This window comes from Chiloscyllium plagiosum, chromosome 6 (genome assembly GCF_004010195.1).
Source record: "Chiloscyllium plagiosum isolate BGI_BamShark_2017 chromosome 6, ASM401019v2, whole genome shotgun sequence".
NCBI lineage: Eukaryota > Metazoa > Chordata > Chondrichthyes > Orectolobiformes > Hemiscylliidae > Chiloscyllium > Chiloscyllium plagiosum.
The window spans coordinates 67,540,376-67,566,013 of NC_057715.1; the positions used below are offsets into that span (position 1 = coordinate 67,540,376).

Below are 25,638 nucleotides of genomic sequence, written 5' to 3' on the forward strand. Positions count from 1 at the left end.
ACTGAGTTTTGAGTAGAGCAGTCACTTTGGGACTCTAGTGTCAGGCCTACAAACAGGATGCCCTGCATGGCAGAGGTGGATTTGAAAGCTTGGCATCTTGAAGCTGGGCAAGCTGACTTGAGAGAGCATAGTGCTGTTGGATTGCTTTTCTTTTGACCAGATTTGGAGGCTGTTGTGAGGGAGCTTTTGGTGATATTTCTCCAATGTTTTGAAGTACCTACTGAAATGTTGTCTGAGCCTGTGAAGTATGTAGTAGCGCAGGGTTCACCACTGCCCACTAAATCATGACGTCCATCTTGGTTTTGAGATATTGGTTCTTTCTATCATTCAGCCAATGGCTGTGATGGTGGATCAGAGAGGAATGGTTCATATTTTCTGGGATCTCGCCATCATTGTTGGGAGCTGGTTAGAAGAGAACCTTAGTTTTCTGATGAAATGGAAGTCCCATTGCTATGATCCATCTCAATCACACCCACACAGTTGCTTAAGGGTTCCTTTCAGAGTCACTTTTTTTTAACCCATTGAGGGGTGCCACAGACGTAATCTTCTGTGTATGGCAAATTCAAGACAAATGCAGTAAACAGTACCAACTGCAGTAGACGATGTTTTTTAACCTCACAAAAGCATTTGACACTGTCAACCACAAAGGCTTATGGCTGTGGTTATTGACAATTACACCGCTAGGTGGCGCAGTGATCATACGTGTACAAATAGCAGAAACAAAGATGGCACTGTCCATATAATGACACTGCAGGGCCAAGTTAAATCCCTGAGTATTGATTCACTGAAATAAACATTTCAGAACATCACAGAATCACAATGTGTTGTAAAAGGAGGTCATCCGGTCCACCATATCTGCACCAGCTATCCAAAAGCGCATCATGACTTTATACCATTCTCCTGCCTTTTCCCCATACCCCTTCATATTGTAGGTATTTCAAGTAATTGTCCAATGCTCTGTTGAATGCCTTAACTAACAAAAAGAAATCTTGGATCTTTTAAATTCTTGAGAAACGAACATCATCATAACCCACTTTCTCACTACAGTATGGTGGAATGGAATTTACCAAAGAGATTAAACTAAATATTGTAAACTAAAAACTTAACACAGAAATATAAAATAATCAGAGGATTAGATAGGGAGAACCTTTCTCCTCAGATGGTGATGACAAGCACGAGGGGACATGGCTTTAAATTGAGGGGTGATAGATATAGGACAGATGTCAGAAGTGGTTTCTTTACTCAGAGCAGTAGAGGCTTAGAATGCACTGCCTGCAATAGTAGTAGACTCGCCAACTTTAAGGTCATTTAAATGGTCATTGGTTAAACATATGGCTGAAAATGGAATAGTGTAGGAAAGATGGGCTTCAGATTGGTTCCACATGTCAGCGCAACATCAAGGCTCAAAGGGCCTGTACTATGCTGTAACGTTCTTTGTTCTCTGTTCTAAATATGAAAACAGGTTGTAAAAACAATACGGCAAATAAAGATATCTATAATATCCTCTTGATGTAACAGGCAAGTTTTTATTTTAAAACAAAACAAACAGAATCATTTTAGTATTGTGTGGTGGTTTCGTTTCTCTGTGATTACTTTCAATCATATGAAAACCTCCATTGTACTTTCTGTTTGCAACAAGAAGACAAAATTGCAAATCTGGCTTACAGAGCACCCCTCATTGGAACTCTGTAAGAGCTCATCTTTTATTTTCATGCTGTGTACTTCTACCATATAATACATTAGTATAATATTTTGTTCATAAATTCAGCAACAGTCTCACAATGGTCAACATCATCACACTTTATTGTTCAGGCATTCAATACTCTTGTTCCTGTGTGCTTCCAATGATTTCAAGTCAACATGACCCATCTGAAAATAACATCTTGTGAGTTGCCCCAAACTGATTTGTATTTAATTAAATAGTCATATTCATGCCACATCCAGTTGTAGACTTTTGATTATAGCTGGAATAGACAGCATATCTCAGTGAGAGGAATTATTTCCTTTACAAATGCGATACACTCTGCACAACTGCATTTCAACAAAGAAGACTCTGGCATAACATGTGGCACCACATCTGAGCATGTGCAGGCAGCCATTTTTTTGTGAGCCATCCTGGTATTGGCAACTTATACTCCAAAGGCTTGAAGGATACCATCTCTGAATTGGTGATATTTGTCAGCACTCTTGCCTACTCCGAAATGACATGTAAGTTGTGATCTTTTCTCAGTGAAGACTGTGATCAAACAAATTTGTGTCATTTGACCAGCCATGTGGTCCATTTTCCTCACTGCAATATAACATCTCATCTCTAATAAATCACCCACAGGTATGGCCATGATGTATAAAACAGATGAAAAAACCGTTTAGCATAAGCCTCCATCAATCCAAAATCAAAAACATGCCCATTTCATTGAACTCTAGAATACAGATGATGTTTGTGGGTGTTCCCACTCAGAAACTGAACACCAGGTCATTGTTGATTCCATAGTTACATTGTTCCCGATTCTTCAAATCATAGAGTCATAGAGATGTGCAGCACGGAGACAGAACCTTGGGTAAAACTCATCCATGCCAACCAGATATTCAAACCTAATCTAGTTCCTTTTGCCAGCACTTGGCCCACATCCGTCTAAACCCTTCCTATTTATATACCCACTCGGATTCCTTTTAAATGCTGTAATTATACCAGCCTCCACCACTTCCTCCAGCAGCTTATTCCATACACACACCACTGTCTGCGTGAAAAAGTTGCCTGTTAGGTCCCTTTTAAATCTTTCCCCTCTCACCCTAAACCTCTAAGCCCTCTAGTTCTGGACTCTCCCACCCCAGGGAAAAGACCTTGCCTTTTACCCTATCCATATCCCTCATGATGTTATAAACCTCTATAAGGTAATCCCTCAGCCTCCAACGCTCCAGGGAAAACAGCCCCAGCCCAATCAGCCTCTCCCTAGAGCTCAAACTCCCCAACCCTGGCAACATCCTTGTAAATCTTTTCTGAACCCATTCAAGTTTCACAACATCCTTCCTATCTTTCTCAACTTTATGTTTTTGACACCCCTTTAAAATAAAGCTTCTGAGTCCCAAATGATCCCTATTACTTCCACAGAGCTTTCTCTGATGCCGATGATGTTTTACTGCTACCTTGTTCATTTCCAACCAACTCTAGGGTGGGCAGTTTTAAGTAAACAGAAGTGTATGCCCACAACCTGGAGACTATCCAAGTAGCAAACTAGACCTCATATATGCCTTTCTATGCATTTGCGGTGGACCAGCACATTCTACAAAATTGTTTGCTTCAGTTCAATATGCGTAACTTTCAGATATCTTGTTAGTTGTGTTCAGATATTGAAGTTTTTTTTAACTTTGCAATTAGCTGGTCGGCAAGAGTTTCATATATATAATTGAAGTTTGTATCTTTTGAATTTCCTGGGTGCTTTATGGTCTAAACTTTGAAAAGTAGCTAAATGGGATATATTAAAAAAATGAATTACCTTTAAGTTCTTCAGGGGTGTGCCTGTTTAATAAGTATTTCTATCAGCTCTGCTCTTTGTAGATTGTGAACTTCTTTATGTTGCCTATGGATGTTCCCTATTATGAGATAATTCCCTAACTGAGGATGTAACAATGACAAATAGTTACATGATTAACTGCAGAAGTTCAAGGGATGCAGCAGTTGAAAGAACTACAAACAAGAATAAAACTAATTACCTGCATCAGTGTCAAATATCTTTGTTGTTCTGGCCATTTTACTTTTGTTTTTTGAGGCAGTTTTTGTGCAAGGTTACATTATGGCATAAAAGTCCAGCTAACACAAGTGTTAACCATTTGCATTATGCATCTCACCAGCAGCGAGTAATCCTTCATGATGCTTGTCAATTGGAATTACTAATTAATATCTTAAGATATCAAATCTCTAGAATAGTTGCTTCAATCCTTACTGCAGTCAAATTGAATATGCCCCTAGATGTTCTTGGCAGCATTGGGAATATTCATGAGAAATGGCTTGTGTGTAAGGGATCCAATGAGATTGTCACAGGCGTTCCCATGTACGTCAATGTCACATTGCAATGAAACAGGCAATATCCATTACATCATTCAAAGAAAATGACAGCGCATACCCACGTACAAGATTTATCCAGCTGCTCAACTCATCTTTCAATGTTTCATGCAAGGAAATAAATTATCGATATTGTGCTGTCAATGTACCATCCTCAGTTTAAGATCAGGCCTCTAAAGTTGTCCTCTTATAACTCAATAAACAATACTTTATAATGACGTAGCACCATAGTACACAGAAATTTCCAAGGTGCTTCATTGTCACAGTAATCAGATAAAAAGAGTACTCAGCTCTTTGGGACCGGCTGTTCATTTTTTCCTCGCCACTGTTTGGTGCCTCACCCTATGTAGTATACCACTATCTTCTTTCTCAATTAGTATGTGCATCCGTACTGCTGCCTGCATCAAATGTGCACCTGGTGGAACAATGTGTTCCCCTTGTCCTCTAAAGGGAGCTGATAGTACAGTATGGGGTAGAATTTCTGCTGAGCATTACTTCATGCACACCATTAATCCACTCATGCAAACTTGCTATCTCCACTTTATAAGTTCTTTGGCCATTTCTTTTAAAAAGGTGAACAGCTCTGGTCAAAAAAAAAACTTAGGACCTTGAGAGACATGAGAAGCATTCTGCTAAAAAGAAATGCATTCAGCAAAATTTCACTCACTAAAAATAGATCAACATGCACACATGTGAGTATTGTACTGTCATATTATAGTACAAAATCACTGCATGTGGACTTTTTGACTTACTATATTATAGCCCATATGATTCTCTAAATCAAGCACTGAATCCCTAAGTGAGACAGTTAGTAACACCGGTCCATTGTTGAAAGGAATGCAGAATGCTTTAAGGAATGTCTAATAATTTCAAATAATGCTATCTACTGAATAAGATGGAAAAAAAACAACTTTGATTCATTCATTTACTGAGACAGAGGTTCCATTTTCAATATTACTTTGAAATAGACGCAAAGTCAACAGTTTGTCCATGGCTCTTGCTCAAGATTACAGCCAATTGGCCTATATAGCTCATCAGGTTCCAATGACAGAAAGGCTGAACAGCTCCTGTACAGAGATGGTTAGCATCTCTGGATCAGTGGTGCTGGAAGAGCACAGCAATTCCGGCAGCATCCAACGAGCAGCGAAATCGACGTTTCGGGCAAAAGCCCCAGATGGGGCCCATTAATAAAGAATAGATCCAAAGGGAATGTGAGAATGGGCCAGAAGTGAGCTGATAGAATTTAGTGTAGGGTCAAAGAATAAGGCTTATCTCTTTGACAGCAACTTCCATTGGCTATGTAAAAAACTGATGGTTAGGCCACCCAACTTCTGGCACGACAAGGCTTAGAATATATTGCATGTGCTCCACACAATACACACCATGATTGCAGTCAGAATTATACAAGAGATGCAAGATTTTCCAAATGGTTTCCAAATGTAATCAATTTCACATCTGTTTTGAGCATGATGCTGGGCCCCCATTTAAGGGCCATCGCAAATCTCGGATAAAATGTATGGTTTCTTCCTGTTCTCTCATCATTTCAATTTCTTCCAGAAAGTTGTATCACAATCACCATGTTGAAAGCATTACAGAAATTGATCGAACATTTGGAAGTAAAGTCTCCCTAAGCTTCAAGATGTTTGTGATCTTTTATAAGGCCACAACATGTTCTCCATGTTTCTGGCAGAATTGTTGTGACAAGAGTTACCTCAAAGCAGCAAGATTCTGCAATGGTTTTTATGCTCATTAGGTACCCCCATTGAAGTAATACAATAGTTTTGTTTTTAACAACCTGACTATGAGGGGTAGTACATATTTTAAATGAGGAGCACAACCCAAACTGCTTCATGCAGCCCATTTTGGTTTGTATCGCAGTCAGTAGTAAGGTCAATATTTTGCAGTTAATGGCAGAACACTTTATTAACATACTTAATTCCAATTCTAACAATGCAATTGATTTAAATTTAACAGTTGTCAATTGGGTTTTCAAGGGCTAAAACATCAAGGCTGCTGAGTCTTTTAATGGCACTCCTTGTGGATCAGGTTAAGTAGACATGCTTCTCCAAATGGTAAAAACGTAAAACCATTGATCCAGAATCTGGTTTCCAGCATCTGCAGTCATTGTTTTTACCTTGTTGATTTTAACCCTACTGCGAATCCTCTTGCAAGGTTGCCTGCCTTGAAGACGTTTTCCTCCTCTCTCTACAACAATCTCAGGGAGTCCCTCTCCCACTGCAACTACTCTATGCTACTCTCTCCCCACCCCCACCCTCCCCTAGCTTATCTCTCCACGCTTCTGGCTCTCTGCCTTTATTCCTGATGAAGGGCTTTTGCCCGAAACGTCGATTTTGCTGAAGCTCCTCGATGCTGCCTGAATTACTGTGCTCTTCCAGCACCATTGATCCAGGACCATGCTTCTCCAAATGTCTCTTAAGAAAACTTTTAGCCTATTTTCTTTCATTTATGACCACTATCTCCCTCCTGCAATAGTTAGTTCTGATCCACCTGCTGGTCAGTAAGGAGCAGGTGGTCAGAGTACACTGGAGTGGCTTGAAGCAGAAATAGTAACCAGAGAATTTGATTCAAAGTAGGAATTGAAGCATTAGACCAGGAGGCCCAGTGTTCATGTCTCACTTGCTCCAAAGGTGTGTCATAACATCCCTGAACAGATTGATTAGAAGATTTCTGGATGTGGCGACCAGTTGTACTATTTCCAACTTGGCTGATGACATCAAACTGAGTGGGAATATTAATTCTGAAGATGATTCTTGAGATGCAGTCATAGTTTCTCTATCTCTAAGCTAAAAGGCAGAAGCGTGGCTATCAAAAAAGCCAAGGTTCAAGGTCTACCTGCTCCAGAGGACAGTTGTAACATGTTTGAGCAGGTTAATTGAAAATATCTATAAATTGTGAAGAAGTTTCAGGAGTACTTGGACAGGCTTTTTTTAAATTCACACATAGAGCATGGTCACACAGGCTGGCCTGTCCCTGGGTATCCTTGAAAGATGGTAGTGAACTGCCTTCTTGAACTGCTGCAGTCAACGTGAACGTATTGTGGAGCAGGCTATGTAAATCAGTGAGAATGTGGTAGGTGGAATGTAAATGTGAAATAATTCATCTTGATAGACAGACAGAATATTTCTTAAACAGTGAGAAGTTAGTAAGTGCAGCTATCCAAAAGGACATAGGTATCCTTGTTCATAAGTCATTAAAAAGTAGGCTACGGATGCAGTGAGGACTGCAGATGCTGGAGATCAGAGTCGAGAGTGTGGTGCACCCGAAACGTCGATTCTCTTGCTCCTCGGATGCTGCCTGACCTGCTGTGCTTTTGCAGCACCACACTCTTGACACAAATTAAACAAAGCAAATATTGAAATGTTAACATTTAGCTTACAACTAAGTTTGTTTTACCCTCAGGTTTACTTCTTACTTTCTTCAGACTTCTTTTACAACAACTAGCAATGTGAAAGTTGCTTATGTACTTCTCTAGAAACCACACATTAGTACGCCATAGACCTCAACACCAACTATTCTGAGAGATAGAAATTTCATTTACCCACTCTTGACCGAGAAAGCCTAAGTTCTTTATTCCAGTTGCTTCATCAGTACTTTTTTTGCCACCAGCCTCAGTGTGGTCCACAGTGGATTTTTGCATTGGTTTCAAGGGAAACAATTTTCAAGCTTCTCTTCCCTCACACCATTCTGACTGAGGTTACACTTCATCTGCATTCCACATCTAGATTAGATTAGATTACTTACAGTGTGGAGACAGGCCCTTCGGCCCAACAAGCCCACACTGACCCTCCGAAGAGCAACCCACCCAGACCCATTCCCCTACATTTACTCCTTCACCTAACACTACTGGCAATTTAGTATGGCCAATTCATCTACCCTGCACATTTTTGGATTGTGGGAGGAAACCGGAGCACCCCGAGGAAACCCACGCAGACACAGGGAGAATGTGCAAACTCCACAAAGATAGTTGCCTGAGACGAGAATTGAACCCGGGCCTCTGGTGGTGTGAGGCAGCAGTGCTAACCACTGTGCTACCGTGCCGCCCCCTTGAAGGTAAAGTTATTTTGTATTCTGTTTACATAGCAGGCTTTGCTGTGAACATTTAGTTTGGCTATTTCTCTGTGAGCTACATGAGCTCAAAACACCAACTCACTCACACGGCAAACATCCAGATAAACTCTTGGCACGGTGGCACGGTGGTTAGCACTGCTCCCTCACAGCACCAGGGATCTGGGTTTGATTCCAGCCTCGTACAATTGTCTGTGTGGAGTTTGTACGTTCTCCCCATGTCTGCGTAAGTTTCCTCCCACAATCCAAAGATGTGCATTTTTGGTGAATTGGCCATGATAAATTGCCCATAGTGTAGGTTATTAGTCCGGAGTAAATGTAGGGGAATGGGTCTGGGTGGGTTACTCTTCGGAGGGTTGGTGTGGACTTGTTGGGCTGAAGGGCCTGTTTCCACACTGTAGGGATTCTAATTCACAAAAAAAAACTGAAACCAGAAAACCTCCCTAATTTCCAACCATCTCCATAATGGTAGAGCCTGGGCTGGGCTATCCACAATCTAATTTAAAATTATACATCACACTTCCAGTACAAACAAAGTCAATATTTTGCAGCTTTTCCAGCATTTTGAAATCACTTTAAATGATGCAGACCCACAACTGTTCACAGTATTTCATTGTAGTCAAACCAAGGTTACATGCAAGTTCAATATAACTTCTATCCCACTAGAAATTAACCACAATGTCTTGATGTATTTAGTGATCTTATTAAATTTTTATTGCTACTTTCCCTGATTTGTATTTTGTACCCCTGATCCCTTTACTTCTCTACCCAATTTATATAATTATCTGCCAATGTATCCCATCACAATGTACCCTCTTATACTCATCCAAATTGAAATTCATTTGCTAAGTACATGGTCATTCTGCAACTTAATTGATGTCTTTCTGCAATTTGTCAGACTTCTCCTCTGAATTAGTGATGACCCCCAAATTTTTTGATATCTGCAAAATTTTGAAATTGTACTTCCCATTCATGAATCAGAAATCATTCAGGTAAATTGAGGAGAGCAATGGTCCAGTGCTTTTTGTGTGTGGAACAGCACTTCCCATCTTTGTCAGTCTACTTTTATCTGACCTCTAATTTTCCTGCTTTGTAGCCTGCTTGCTGTCCATTCTGGTACTTGTCTCCTGAGTCCACCATTTCTTTAAAGGACTTTGTGTTGGAGCTGAAATGTGGCATCAAAACTTCCATCTTAACATTGAGTGAAGTTAGGAAAATGGTGAAAGAATTGGGTCTTAATCCATCTTGAACCTTTGGCTGCCTTTGCTTGATTGTTCTCCTTAGATTTGTGATCCCATTTAGCAGGATAGTTTCATAAACACAAATCCTGTAGTGATGGCTTTCTGTCAAGGTATATGATCCACCAGTCACAAGGATCACTGATTAGTTCCTTCTTTGCTGATTCACACAGTGTGACTGAAACAATTTGAACTTGGAGTACCTGAGTGAAAAACATAGATGGGATTAATATTTCAATCATTGACCTGAGAGGAAAAACCAGCTTGTACTTTCAATGCATTTTTGTCAGTTTTGAGTATGGTTTAAAGGCACCTAAGATTTCCAAGAATGATTAAGGACTTTTTAAAACTAGTCTGACACAGCATATAGTGTCAGATCCAAGCAGCACAGGATAGCTCCTTCTAGGAGTTTAAACAAGATTAGGTTTGGACTGAACTGATGTGTAAAAAGGAGTAATTTTACCTCTGCTTGCCAGGTGAACAGTTAAATTTCTCTCAAAAAAAATCAGTAACATCTCACGTTTTGTGCTCCCAACCGATGGCAATTCCCATCAAATCAGATCCTAGAGTGAAACCTGGCTTGATGGACAAAAGTTTTATTGTTGCAATTCTGATACATTGGGTTCAATCATTGAACATAGACACAGAGGCTGCAAATATACTTTCCAATAAAAGAACTGAGTCTTTGATTCGATAACAGAAATGTATTATACCAAAATAAAAAATAGCTTTATATTCGATAATTTTGAAAGATCTTACTTTAAACAGCAAGTAAAAGATTCAATCTTCAATCAAGCATTTTGTTTTCGCAAACATTCAAACCTAATGAAGTATCAAACCAGTCTTCACTTTATGATTATTTACACAAATAATGAGGTTGCAAATATTTCCTTTTTGTGACATTCTGCACATTCACCATTTGTGATTCTCTCTCTCTCCTCAAGACAAACAGACATGCTAATTCATTGACTTTTAGTCATTGCACTCTTAGAAAGAAAAAGACTTTATATCCAGCCAGGTCCACTTAGATTGTTAAAATAGCTCAAGACTTCTTTCCAGCTCTGTTGGCCTTGAACCTGCGAAAAACTCAACTGCCCCTCTGCTAATATGGCTATTTCCTTCCAAATGCAACTTATTATGGCCTCCCATTCTTTGGTTGTAAAATTTCAAGTCAACAATAAGCAGAAGCTAATTCAAAAGGTAGCTTGTGTCACTTAGCTTAAGACACACTATTTCTCGGAAAGACAGGCTTGATCTTAACCTCCCATGACTTGCTGGCCCTTTGTTAAGTCAAAAGATCAGACTTTTATGTACATGTACCTATAAACTAAAGCCCCATTTTCCTGTAATCCAGAATCTAATTTCCCAAATAATAACAATAATGTATTATAAACCTTCATCATACATCTTTCTTGGAAAATTCAAACTTGAACCTGTACTCGCAGCAAATGCAGGCAGATTGCAACTGAGGATTTTTTAACCTACAACCTAAGAAACCCAACAACTTAAGAAAACCATTGTTCCTTGCCTACTGCATCAACAAAGCAGCAAGGGATATCAAGCAAGAAGAATCTTTAAGAGATCCAAACTACCTCAATAAGACTTGCTTGAATATGAGGGATTCTTCCTAAGCTGACTGGTGATGTACACCTGCAACCTGGCATTGCAACCACCATTAGACAGTCATATGATGCTTCCTGCTAGTTATAGATAAGGAACTGACTGTTTGCATTCAAGTGAAGTCCAAATGTTAAAGTTTCCCAGAGGTCAAACTAGCAAAGTCAGGAAGGTTTACCACCAACCTCAGCTGCTATGATTTGATTCTCACCCACAGTTCAAATTAATTTTGTGTTAATGAAAAGCAGAATATTTTCAAACAGCACTAACGTTGGTTTGGTAATGTCTCACCTACATTCCTTAATGCAGTCTGGTGCATCTCCTCCTCATGTTTAAATGTTGCTTTTTAAGGAAACACTCTGCTCCTATGTAATACTGCACTAAAATTAATGGCAATGTACTTCCAATAGTTTCTATTGGGACTGCATCCATAACCAACATGTAGCCCACACCAGTACAGAACCATATCTGTACAAACACAAATTGCTTAAGTCACTTTTAACAGATCAATATTAGCACAGTTGGAGTTGGCATGAGGCAGGCAATGCAATTGGCCATCATGAAATAAGCACAGTCTGGTAAGTGGAACTTGTTGGGCCACATTTAAGATATTTAAATTGGTCTCCTACTCGAAGCCTGAAGAAAGCATTTGAAGTTTGGGCAGACAGGTTGGGCCAAGTTGATGAAAATTTGTGGGGAGGAAAAGTGCAGCTAGTCTTGGAAAAACAATATGCCTCATCTTCCTGGGCGGCACGGTGGCACAGTGGTTAGCACTGCTGCCTCACAGCGCCAGAGACCCGGGTTCAATTCCCGACTCAGGCGACTGACTGTGTGGAGTTTGCACGTTCTCCCCGTGTCTGCGTGGGTTTCCTCCGGGTGCTCCGGTTTCCTCCCTCAGTCCAAAGATGTGCAGGTCAGGTGAATTGGCCATGCTAAATTGCCCATAGTGTTAGGTAAAAAGGGGTACATGTAGGGGTATGGGTGGGTTGCGCTTCGGCGGGTCGGTGTGGACTTGTTGGGCCGAAGGGCCTGTTTCCACACTGTAAGTAATCTAATCTAATCTAATCTAATAAAGACTCCAGATCAAAATAAACTCATGAACTTGCTGTGGCCTCTTCCAGCCACTATGACTTCCATCAAGGCTTTAAGGATTGGTCACAAATGGATCTCCCATGCGTTATGGGAAAATGCTGCATTTTAGATTTTAGTATTTACACTCCAGCCTATCTGAAAAGAAGCCTCAGTCAGCTTCAAAATCAACAAAAATAAATTGTCATAAGGTGGGAAAGGCTGATGATTTAGTCCCAACCTTGCAGTACACCTGCCAGACAATAACTGGGGTCAAAACCCATCTGATAATTTCCCAAGCCTGAAAAAAAACTTTTCACACATATAGAACAACACAGTCAAAATTCTAACTGCAAAGATTAAGAGGAACAGCACAAAGTATTTGTGAATATTAACTAAAATCTAGAGGCAGACCGTTAACAAATCTCTAAATAACACATAAAAATACAACATAGAACATTGTCAGAAGCATACAAACCACATCTCTAATGGTACATAGCTCTGTTGTGCAAATCAAAGTGTGATGCAGTATACTATTTGAATCATCCTTGCACACATATTTAAGTATGAAGACGCATCATCTTGAAACATTAAAAATGAATCAGTGCAGCTGTGAGACACATTCAGAAACATAAAAGACAAAAATACTCAACTGTCAATACAGTACACTCACATATGTAGACACATAAACATACAGTGGTCTCCGAATCACATACATAGCAGAGACTGACATGACTAAGAACAATGTTATATGAATAATTAATACAAGGTGCAATTAAATGGATGAGCATCTCTGCTAAAATAGTAGAGTGTAATTTTATGTGATCCTGTACCACTTAGATTATAAGCTATTGTGTCACATATATACATGAGCATCCATGTACATGAACAGAAGAACATTGGCAGATACATACATCGACATACTTCCATAAATTTAACCATAAATAGCAACATGCACTAACACATAGACCTAGAATTCAATGTAACTATGAATTAAGAGGGGATTTGGATTTGTTTTTAGCAAATTTGCCCAAAATTGATTTCTGCAGATTTTATGCTGAACATTATGACACGTATATTTCCTTATTTGTTTTCATCACCTACCTAAACCCCAGTTAGCACATTAACATGACTCCACACCACCATGTACACAATTGCAGTAAATGTGTAGCACATTTACCCCAGTTCTAATTAGATGTAAATTTGCACCAGATTCCTAGTTATGTTTTTTAAAACAATGTTTAAAGCAATTTTCTGGATTTCTCATTATTGGCATCTGCATTATATTTTCTAAATACTTGAATGGTCTAGTCATGATATCAAAATCTGTTGTGCTAAAAAATAAAGAGTTGGAGCATTGCATTTTCTTAACTATATAGTACTAAGGTATATAAATTAAATTTTTGTCACTAATGTAAAAATCAAAGTTTGGTGGCTTCAAACTTCAATGTTCATGACAGCAATAAAATAATGAGTAATTTAAAGATGAATAGTATGAATCCTGCACTTTTCTTGTGCCCTGCTGTTTATACTGATTTCAACTTGTTCTACACTAGCAGTTTGTCCTGATAGTTCTCAGATTTCAGCTAACTTGTCATCAAAGTAAAATAGTGTAGATTTTGGTATTATTTAGTACATTAAATGGAAGAAATTTTGGACACAATTGTAGACATGTGTTTGCTTAGTTTAATAATCACTGGTTAAAACATAGATATCCAGATACAATTTTAAAAATTCATTGCATACTTCATTGTTGCTGATGCTCATTTGGTAGAGGCCTCCACTGATGTCAGAAAAGTAAATAATATGTTCCAACCATGATTTAGAGATTGTGCCCACCAAAATTAGAACTACCCATATAGAAAAACAGACAGAAAGTCATGCACAAATATTTAACTCGTACTCTGGCTGATCACATAAATAATCCAAGAACCTCTCCCTCAAGCACACACACAAACCAATCACACTCACAAGTACTGACTGATGCTATGTAAGTGAAACACATAAACATAACTATTCTCATAGAACACGTGTCAAGAACATTAATGCACAAGAAACGTTATTATGTAGGAGCACAAACAGCCAACATCCAACCTAACCATATCTAACCCAACAGGCTAAACATTGATAAACACAAACCCATATACAAATATTAGTTGTAGCACATTTCATTGAAAGATACTTTTTTTCTTTCCTCACCTATTCTGTCATTGTTTCCCTGACATTTTACTTTGGATTCTATTTCAAAATGTTTCCAGAAATCAGTCATCTTGGAGTAAATTTCTGAATACAACACATATTTCACTAACATGTTTTCTATAATTTACTACCTTCATTTGCCGACTGTTTAGGTGATCCATTTTTTACATTTAGATCATATTGTTTCAAAACCATGTGCATATTAAGTAAGCAACTGGATTTTTATGTCTGATTCTCCTTCGGTGCTGTTAGACATTATATTGATATATGGTTTATGACTGAGACACATAAAATAAATAAGTTTTCTAATAAGAAAAATATAAACACCTAAAGCTATAAACTTGCTGAAGGTCAAATGGTGGAAACTCCAGTCAGAGAAATTCACATGCTAACACCAAAACTATTCATTTTTAACAGATGCATTAAATCATTTAATATGAACTGGGGCTTGATGTTGAAAAAGGAACACAACAATGCAACATGAAACAGCTGTTATTACCTGACGTTCATCAATCTGACATCCTACCCATGGCAAACAGATCAATTCTGTCCCATACTTGAAAAATATTTCCAAATTTCAATGTATTGAGAAAGTGGGGTTTTAGTGTTTTATATGGAAATGATTTGCTTTGTGAGAGTACTGTTTGAGTATCTGTTTGTGAAGCAGATCATGCTTAAGTTCTGCTGAAGATTGTGTTATGCTGAGAGTGTTCACCTGAGTGAAAGAGTATGTATGCATTCTTGTCTCATAGTGCTTGTATGTGTTACAGAAAAATCTGAATAGGTTTGAAAGAACAATGGTGGTTAAAAAAAAAGTATGACAAAGTGTTCCTGTACATTTTTTTTAATTGGAATAAAAATCATTTATATTTGAGTTTATGTGGGAGCCTGTGTTCTATTAGAAATTTCTGTGCATCTACGTATGGATAAGGGTTTTTATTTGCATATGTTCACACAGAATTGTCTGGTGTATATTTGTGTAGTCATGCAAGCTAACATTAATGTGAGTACATATCTAGATGTTTGGGATAATTGAAAGTTTATAAAATTAGAAAATATTTTTATTTTTCTATATATGTCTGTTTTAGAATACAAAAGGGACTTTTGTTTTGTTGTGATAAATAATTTAGGGCAGAATTTTCTTGAACACATATCAGTGTGTTTTTCCAAGCCAGTGAATGGAAGACTATTGTCATTTATGACAATGTTGGCTATAACAGTGACTTTGTGTTTATGTCAAATTATGTGTTTCTGTATATACAAATTTTCATTATTTGAGCATATTAAATAGTAGGTACACAATTTACATCAGGATTCTAGGAGACAAGCTTTCTACATACCAGGGAATATTTCTATGGATGTCTAGAAAGTACAAATTAGGCTTCATCTGTGTAACTATATGTCTGCATTTACAAATGCATATGTTTAGACTGCTTACATATTTCAAAATAACAAAGTATTTGCCTCTGTGTGTTTTTGTTTCTGTTGGGTTTACTTGCAGCGTCAGAAAGAGAACTCATTTTGCAAATCTGCCTGCAGGACAAGGAATTTTGATTTAGTAAATACTGAGAACTGAGTCATGGGGACTAGTCTCCCACAATCCGGCTAAAAGATCAGCAGTACAAAAGCAGTTTTTGTGTAGGTCAATGTTCTGAGTGTGTGAGGGTCAGTGTATTTCAATAAGTATTGATGTGGCTCTTAGTCTGAAACATGGTGCTCATATCCAAATCTTTGAAGATGCTACTGCATCTTCACAAATGTTATATGCAGAGTTATTCATGTGAAACCATTTGTTGGACATTCAATACACAATCATTTTGTGTGTGTACTTCAACAGAAATATATATACATGTGTATGAATATGACATTTATAGGTATAGGCAAGTACATATGTATGTTTGTTATTTATACTTGTGTTTCTGGATAAGACTGTACAGCTATGTGTACTTGTCAGTATTAATATATATGTAAAGGTGGTTGTGCATAAAACTATGCATTAAATATTTTCACTCTGCTTGTATACATTTTACAAAGATATATGCACATAAGGACTGTGCATCTTCATCTCAAAGTGTTTATTTCTATAACAATTTTATCATTTTAATGTTTCTATTACTTTGGTATCTGTGTATATATTTCAGGTTCTGAACTGTTGAGGGGAAATGTCATTGTGGTGCATCTTAAATCTTCTGAGAAACAAGTTTTTTTTTGCAAATGGAATTCTTTGCCTTGAATTGAATGTGTACAGTTAATTTAGCTGGATAAGTGGATGAATGAGTAAACATGCAAACTGAAGACTTATCAATGACTTTTCATTGTGAGGGTTTAGTGTCAGTGATTGTATATGAGTGGATATTTAGGTACTTCTCTTAGGTACATAGAGTGTGTCTGTGGAGATGCATATCAGAGCACATCGGACAATGTGTGTAAAGAGTACTGTTCCTTCTTGTAAATGAGTTTGGATGTTTATGTGCATATGTGCAGGTAGGATTAGACCTTGTAGACAGTACATATAGATGTTCTGAGTGGGTATTAATGCTTATAACTCTGTGTAAATATTGAGCAGTTACAGTAACTGTTAGCACTTATTTATATCAGGGTTCACATTTAAGAGACTGCATACAAGTAGTGATATATAAAGATTTGCAATTGACTATGAAAAGGTGTGCATGACTGTGACCACTTGTATATGAATCTTATGAGTGTATGTGTGAATTGCTAGTTGGGGACGTGTTAGTGCAAAACTGAGCCTGTACTTACATGTAAAATATGTATAGTACCTGCATTTATTGTCCATCCTCAGAAACTGAGAGGCTTGCTAGGTAACTTCAGAGAACAGTTAAGAATCATCATTGTTAGTGTGAGATCGGAGACACATATAGGTCAGAACAAATGAAGACAGCATGTTCCTTTCCCGAAAGGACATGAGCCAACCTGTTGAGATTTTTATGACAATGCTTTCTAGTCATTTTTACTCACATACCTACATTTTATTTTCCGAGTTTTGAACTAACACAAATTTGTAAATTGCATTGTGGATTTGAGTGCACATTCTTTGGATTATTTGACCAGTAACATATTAAGTACACTGCTGAACTCTTTCTATTTGTGAATACTTATTCATATCATATATAAAATTAATGCAATTCAAAGTATCAGTTAAGAGGTCAATAAAGGAAATATGTTCTAAAATTGAAGTAATATCCAAAACTTACTCAAATTATTGTCCTCACTAAAGAGCTTTATCCAATCATTTTCCACATTCCTTTGTCTGTTGCCCTCTCTGGTGTCCAGTATCCAACCTTTTAGTTTATTGTAACCTCTATTGTGACATTTCATATCTTCATGCCCTTTATTGGTGCTTCACTTGTTTGTGTTCCTCTGAACTTTCCTCGCTTCCTTCTAGGATGTGTTAGCCTACACACATCCTCCTTCTATCTCCACTGTGTTGAAATCAAAGTGGTAACTTCACGTTTCAGCACTCCAGAGAAGCACTGAATCAAGCAATTACTTCTCAACACCCAGCAGACCGTGCCCTATCGCAATTCATTCTCTCCACCACCTCCAAACTGTGAACAGTCTTAGCTCTTTCGGCCTTTTCTTTCCATTGCAATCCTGAAACTTCTTAAACCCAAGCTTATTATCAACTAATCTCCACCTCCTTCTTGAATTCATATTCTGTTTAGTTCTTTCTAATCTCAGTCCTAAACCACCAACCTTAACTGTGGATATTCAAAAGAATAAAGGAATATTAAAAGAAGCGATTTTTTTTAAAAAAAGAAATCTTATTTCCCGATTTTCAAACTGTATTCACTAACTGAAACGTTAACTCGAATTTCCTCTCTCCGCAGATGCTGCCGACCCTAATGAGATTTTCCAATATTATTCATGTTGGTTTCAAATTTCCATGATCAGCCTTTAAAAGAAATCTCCTATACTAATTCGATTGTGTTTCAAAGTTCTGGCCAGACGAGGTGTCGGTACACTTCGGTCTGTTCTGTCGGAGTAGAAATTCAAACAATTGTGCACCTTGATTTGTTCGCTGTTTTGAAGTCGAGATACCCTTCAAATTCGCTGCTATTTATTTCATGTCTGTTCTACTGTAGTCCTCCTAGCGCTTGTCTCTCATGTCAATGAGAAGTTGGATTGTGTTAATTTCCAAAGACATAAGTATGTAATTTCCCCGAGCTAAGTTGGGAAGAAGGGGCAGTAGTTAGAACTAGTTCAGTGGTTAGAACAGTTGCCTCACAGCATCAGGCACCCGGGTTCGATTCACAACCTCGGGTGACTGGAGTTTGCACATTCTCTGCGTGGGTTTACTCCCACAATCTAAAGATGTGCAGGCCAGGTGAGTTAACCATGCTAAATTGCCCATAGTGTTCAGAGATGTGTAGGTTAGGGGTAAATTTGGGATAGTGTGGGGATGGGTTGCTCGTCAGTGTGGACTTGTAGGACCGAAGGGCCTGTTTCCACACTATAGGGAAAGCTCTCGCTTTTGTTGTAAACTCTTGTTCTGTCACCTGCTTGGGCGGGTTTAATGCATGGCCGGACGCCTCAATCTAACTTTATGCAGGTTTAGAGATTTGGAGTCAATAGGTTTGGTGGCCTTCCTTCTGGTGCTTTGGATGTTTACGTTTCTGTTGCGAGTCTCTCTTGCTCTGTATCCCGATGATTGTGACTCAGTGCACTTGCCCCCACCCACGATCCCTGGCTTGCTCTTACTGGGAGCCTCAACTTTTGTATTTCCGTGACGGATCTTTTCCCAGTCCTCACCCCAGCCACTGGCTGGCTACTGCAGTGTTGCCGACATGCCCGCGGGGATTGCAAGGGTCGCTTCCGAATGTAAAATATCCCCACGCTGTGGTTGCACTGAAAAGTTTTGGTGTGGCTCCAACATCTAGATAATGTGGTTTTAGTGTTTATCTGAAGAGAACAGGTTACTTTGGCTTTCCATTTCTCACCAATCCAATTTTATTAGGATTTACTATCATTTGTGCGCGGGAATCCCTCGGGAAATAATGCTTTGATTAATGTAATCCTAGGCAGGGATACGCCACATGTCCCGCTCTCAAGAGGCAAGCCCTATTTGACAAACAAAAACACAGCAGCCACGCCGAGTGCAACTATTACAATCCGCACCCACTCGCCGGGACTCAGCCGGTCATTGCCACAATGCGCAGAAGTAAAAGAGCAGCCACTGAACCTGCAACTGCTGTACCCAGAGGAGCAGGCTGTGGGTCGTCTCTAACCGCTCACACAGACTTTTCCGGTCCACGGACAATATAAAAAAGAAATCTTTCGAATTAATGGACGTTTGACATTTCTCACAGGCCACGATTTGAATATTTACAATGAGAATACACTTTGCAAGCACTTTTAAAATCCAGTATCCAATATCAATATATGAATCAATCCGTATTTAGACAATTCTGTGTACATTTCAATGCCATTCCTGGACAGTATCAAACAAAACGTGACAAGCAACGGTCACATGTTAAGTAACATGCACGTTCCCCAATATCAATGTGAAGGTTTCAAAAAGAGGTAGAATTAACTGGGCATGTGTTATACCAATCGTCACCTGCAAATAATTCAGCTGCAAAACACCAAAACCAAACGCATTGCTATAATTGTTACACAACGCCACTGTCTCTGAGGTAGACACCACAGACACAAATGTAATTCAAACTATGTAAAATGCACAGGACCTCTGGGAGACATAATACGAATAGGTGACATACACATCCTGATCTTGAAACAATTGAAATATGCCCCCGGATAGATGTTATCTAGATTCTACTTTCATCGTATGTAAACCCTAATACAAAACCAATATAAATACAGCCAAGACACGGGGATGAATGATAAGCATTTTCTAGCATGAAGCCAACACACAACAAAGCACCCGGAGCAGTCACACTGTGAAGGAGCTACTGCCATCTACAAGCACTGTCCCATTCTTCAAAATAATGTTCACATTTTCTGTGACATAAACACCTCTTGCTAGCCATATGTATCCTCTGTAATATATATTATGTGCACACTGCTCTATGTAATACAACATGGTTATATCGAAAACAACAGCCATTCTAATTAAACCCGAACATGCTAAGATGCATGTCTGTGTCGACCATTCGCGGCCCTAATCATTTATTATTTAACATCAAAATAATCTTTCCAAAAGACTTCGCAGCTACGCAGTGCATGTCCGTGTTTGACTCGGTTTAATCTTCTTTAAGATTAAAACCCAAACGGTGGGGAATGGTTATGATGTGCATGTGTGCGTGTATCTGTGGGGAGGGGATATGGAGGGATGGTGTCGGCGAGAGGAGGGCCGCTTGTGTTAATTTCTATAAAATACAGTCAGATGTAAAACCGTGCGCCCTTTCGGACGATGACTGATGCACACTGCCCAGCCTAGCAATTAATAAATAAAATGTAACGTACTGATATTCAGGAAACATTTGGACTGACATTAATAGGACAGGTAATACACACAAAGGGAAAGTCTGTTCTGTGCTTTTAAACTTTCAAAAATAGCATCACGCAAAACGTTGTTGATTCCGTATAAGAAGCTTTCAGTTTAACACCTGATTAGCGTTCACTAATCACGTATAAATGATTTGGTCCAAGTTTATCACAATTTTACAAATTTGTTTATCGTTTTAAAATGTTCCCCAGAAAACATGTTCCTAACCTGAGACATAGCACCATTACACGTGAAAGCTGCGATGAACATGTTTATATTAGAATCCTGTCTACTGTTAATTTATAAAACTATAATAAACTTGAATTTCACTATAGTCAATGTAATCCAGAAGTCAAGTTAAATACACGGTTAGTAAATCAACAAGTACGAGTTACATTTATGTAGCGACATTTCATTTTAAGTCACAAACTAATGGAAACGTTTTACATACTGGAGCTTCATGTGCAATAATATAATGTCCAGTTCTTGTATTCACTGACAGCCAATTCAGGCTATGGAAAGTTGCAGATTCAATAAAAAGTTTATCTTACTATACATTTGCCATTAAATGAACCTGTAGTGATTGTGCACTTAATCGTTAAATCTTAAAATGTACTTCTATAAATGCAGAATATGTATTCGCGAGCTGACCCACAGTGGAAAGGCCAGTATTACTCTGCACGCTGACGTCAACAGAAAGGGAATATAAATGTTGCAAGAGGTTTCCTGCCGAGTATGAGGTTTGTTTTAAAATGGTCATCTGCTAAGCAATCAGAAACTGCGGCAATAAATTCAACGCAAGTTTGCCCTTTTTTTCAAAAAATGCTGAATAAAACGTACATTAAGAAACACAAAACAGGGTGTTCCGTGCTATCTCACCCTGAAGTGCAGAGTCATGCAAACACTGTTGCAGGAGCCGGGTCCTTGTACAACTTTTCCTCCACCAATAGGTAATACAGCAATTAGCAATGGTAAATGACCAAATAATTTCCATTGTAGAGTACACCCCTAAGGTCAGACAGTTGGAATGGTAACGAGTTAAATGGGAACAGTAGCGAAGATAAACCGGCCAGAAAACAATAGAAATTATACCGTTTGGAAATGTCTGTGTGTTTCTAGGTAGTAAAGCTTTCATCTTCAACAGTTACTGAAGCACAGCCAAGCGCTCTTGGGCACCTATACACGGCTCACCACATCTTTGGGGAATACCACTCGATTCTGTGCTATTTTCACTTAGAGTTATATAGGACACCTATTTCTCTTTTCAAGAAAGGCTTCTTCTAATGTACAAGATTCGTTGCCATGCATACAAGAGTGGAAATGTTCTTAGACTCCAGGAAAATATTTAGCCTTTCTTTGAACAATGTCTAAAGCAGACAGCTCGATGCTTGCAGACGTATCGCCGTCTCAGCAATAGGGAGAGTTCGTGCAAATAATGAACAGCCCGAAAAAATAACTGAATTGTAGACGGCCGAATCTTGCCTCGTTACACATCGCTGGGCCTTTCAATAGTTTCGAACGCAAGGTGATCCTCATCATTTTGCTCGCGAACATACTTCACGTATCATTTCTTCTCTTCAATTCTTCGTGTTATATCAGTGTTTTGATTTCATCATTTAATTCAGTAAGGGGGTCCCATACTGAACAAATCTTTATCAAACCTTGAGCCTCCTCCAAGTCAACGGGTTTTAAACAAGAACTCTTTGCCCGGTTTTCATCTTTAGAGGTGAGAAGACTTGCTCGTCAGGCGATTACTTCACGTGTAGAAATTAAAGTTTTAAATTGGATTTATCACAAAATTATCGCCATATTCGGTGAACTGCCCTACGGCAGAATATCAGAAAGCACATTTCAACGTGGACCTAAACTCATTAGACAAGGCTCTGTATTTCTTCAATATTCAAGTCAACCCTTAGAAAGTTAATTGGAAACATTTTTTTTAAAAGAAGCTAGGATGAGTTAGGATTGCGAAGGAAAAGAGTGGTACGTTTCGTCACGTTAAAAACTTGACACTATATGACAAAACTGAGGTCTACGATAACTAGCAAACTTGACAACAATGCACATATGGTAAAGTTGCAAAAAAAAATCAAAACTATTGCTGAACTTATTGGCTTGTTGTTTCAGTCGGGTACTTTTCACAAGCAGTTGCATCAAAACGCCCAGTACGCTCCGGGGATTTGCCACGGGTTACAGACGTTTGTCAGCGATTCTCCCGCCTGGGCTTTCGCATCTCTTAAGTTCAACAACCGAGGTCAATCCAAATATAATATTTATCCTGCGACGCACACCTCCCGCCCAAATAATTTCAATACCACTTAGATAAAGTTTTTTTTTAAAACTTAGAATTGTATGTCATGGCACGATTTTATTTTGAAAAGGGATTACTAAAACTTCCGAGTGAAGTGAGAGACATTACATAATTTAAACTAGAGGCTGGAGTCCCGCCATTGCATTCACGCAATATAAATGGTTAGTACTTTTGCTTTTTTTAAGGCATAACGTTCGGCCCTTTTAAAAAAAACGGATTCTGTGCCTTCTCTCTTTCTCTCCCGTCTTCATGACTTGTCTCTAAACTCCGTTCATTTATCTGTGATGCGCGCTCTTTCCCCGCACGACAGTGCTCCCTACCGCCCACAGCGTGCAATAGCAGCGTCCTTCAAACTCTCCAAATTTGCATTGTGTTTCAGACTCCGCGACTTAGAATTAACAGCACCCAGGAATATATATATATAAACTATACGTTTAAAAATGTCAGAATTGGGAATAGAAGACGGCTACCTTTATTGAGACTATATAGAAAGCTCTATACACTGACTTGGGGTCCCGAGCGTTCTTCCTGGCTGAAATGGAGTCCTTTATCTAAACCCGAGTGCACAAACATATAGGTTAATGTGACTACTGTTCTTTCCTTTTATTTGGTTCTCTATGGCAACGAAAATGCTGTGCGCAGAAATGCACCCCGTCAAGAAAACAAATGATCTTCGGGGAGCAGCTCGACATGGCATCTGTTCCAAAGGGGCACAGAGGGAAGTTAGGAAGGTAAGAGTGAAAATGTGTGAGAGAGGGAGACAGAGTGGGATGGGGGGAGGGGGGGAGCGCTGGGGGAGGTGGATACGATGTGAAATAGAAAGGGCTCTTGATGTGGCTTGACGGAGAAAGGATTATGTGCGTGTGTGAAAGAAAAATAAAGAAGACAGCGTGCAGGATGTAACAGTGTAAAAAATACTCTTTTAAAAACTTGACTTTTGTTACTGTTTTTTTTCGACCTGGTGTATACTTTAACCGGTATTTGCCATTATATAATGAAATTGAGAACACACGGGTTCAGATAAAGACCATTATTGCAGCAAATCTGCATTATCACTACAAGATTAAAAAGGTATAAAAATCAATCGCGCTGTGAAAATGGACATAAGATGCCTGTATCAAAGTTGAAAACGGTGCAAAATTATGTCCCGTTATATCTTTTATTCGTGCATACGCACACGTGTCTGTGCGCGTATACATATAAATGCCTGTGTGTATTTAAGTAAGCTTGACATTCAAATTAATTCCGTTCGTCACTACGTGAATTTTTTTTTGGAATCAATAATATGAAGTGCCTGGATTTAAAGATGGGAGCTGCGGAGGAGGACAAGACAGTATGAAATGTCATATTTGGAAGATTTCTTTTACACTTGACCTTGACAATCGAAGTGCTTCCGGTGTGCACCGAATGTTACCTTTGTGTAATCAATGGAAGGAAAGTTGCAGAAGATGTTTTAAACGTTGGGAGATGGCGGCCTGTTATTTTTATGCCTGAAGCTTGTACCACACACGCTCTCCGGAGAGCTCAGCCAAGTGCTCCTTAGTTCTGATTGATCGTGAAACTGCGGACCGACTCCCACGAACCTCAGGGCTGGTTTTCAATGTCTATGCTATCGGTGCACGATGAGCTGCAGTGTGCACCTTTATTTCTGTGAGATCCTTTAAAACGTTTTCGCTACTCTAATTTACGTTAGAATCTCCTATTAATTGTGACCTTGCCCTGCCTTCTCTACTGCGTATTTCCTCGACAGTAATGGTGAAGCGCCGAGCAGCAAATCGATTCAGTAAAATTTAGCACAAAAGAAAAACGAGTCCAACGCCACCGATGCTCAAATATCCCAAATCCTAAAATCCCAACTGAACCTGTTAATAAAGCCTTTTGAGATAGAATACGCGACTTACCAATGGCATGTTCGCTATTCAAACCATAAAGAGTGTTGAAAAGTTTGGTATATTTGGAATATTTGCTTTACTTTTTAACCCTCGCTCCGGATTGTTCCCCGTCGATCTTCTCTAAGATGTACCCCTGTACTGGCACCACTGAGCCCGGCACTCACTATTATTTTCACCAAAATATATGAAAATTTATGCAAATGTAAATCAGTACAAATTGCTCTCTGATGTTTTACTTTTTTTTTCTTGGTGGGGAAACAAGCTATTGAAGATGTTTATTTTTTAAGACATAATATAGTTTAGGTATCTATCGGTCATAATAATTGGCTTTTAAGGGTTTTAATGGAGAGAAATTTCGTTTTTTTTTCGCCGGCGCATTCACGTTTCATCAGTCCACCTGAAACGCCTTTAAATGCGTGTGCTGTGAAATTCGTAGCAGTAATTTAGACAAAATCCTCACTGTATATTAATGAAAGAAGGCCCCATGGCACCGCTCCTATATTCCCTATTCAGTGTAAACAAAACCACGAGACTCGGTTTGAGAATCGTCCAAGGAAAATCTGCTGGAAAGGAAACATGCTGCTGCGGCTCTGGCACAGACTATTCAGCGTCTGCACCTGGAGATCAGAGATTCAAATGAGATCTGTGTTACATCTCTGAACTCCTCAGCAGTCGCGCGTAGGGAAGACATTCTTACG

General features: G+C 38.9%; 1 long non-coding RNA gene across 1 annotated transcript in view; it reads right to left on the reverse strand.

Moving 5' to 3' along the window:
- LOC122550664 overlaps positions 1-25,638 on the reverse strand; it is a 58,038-nt gene extending 32,400 nt beyond the window's left edge. Inside the window, exons 1-2 of the long non-coding RNA XR_006311910.1 lie at positions 24,950-25,638; positions 9,221-9,587 (exon numbers count right to left, since the gene is read on the reverse strand). This is a non-coding gene — a long non-coding RNA (uncharacterized LOC122550664). The remainder of the gene's footprint in view (positions 1-9,220; positions 9,588-24,949) is intronic.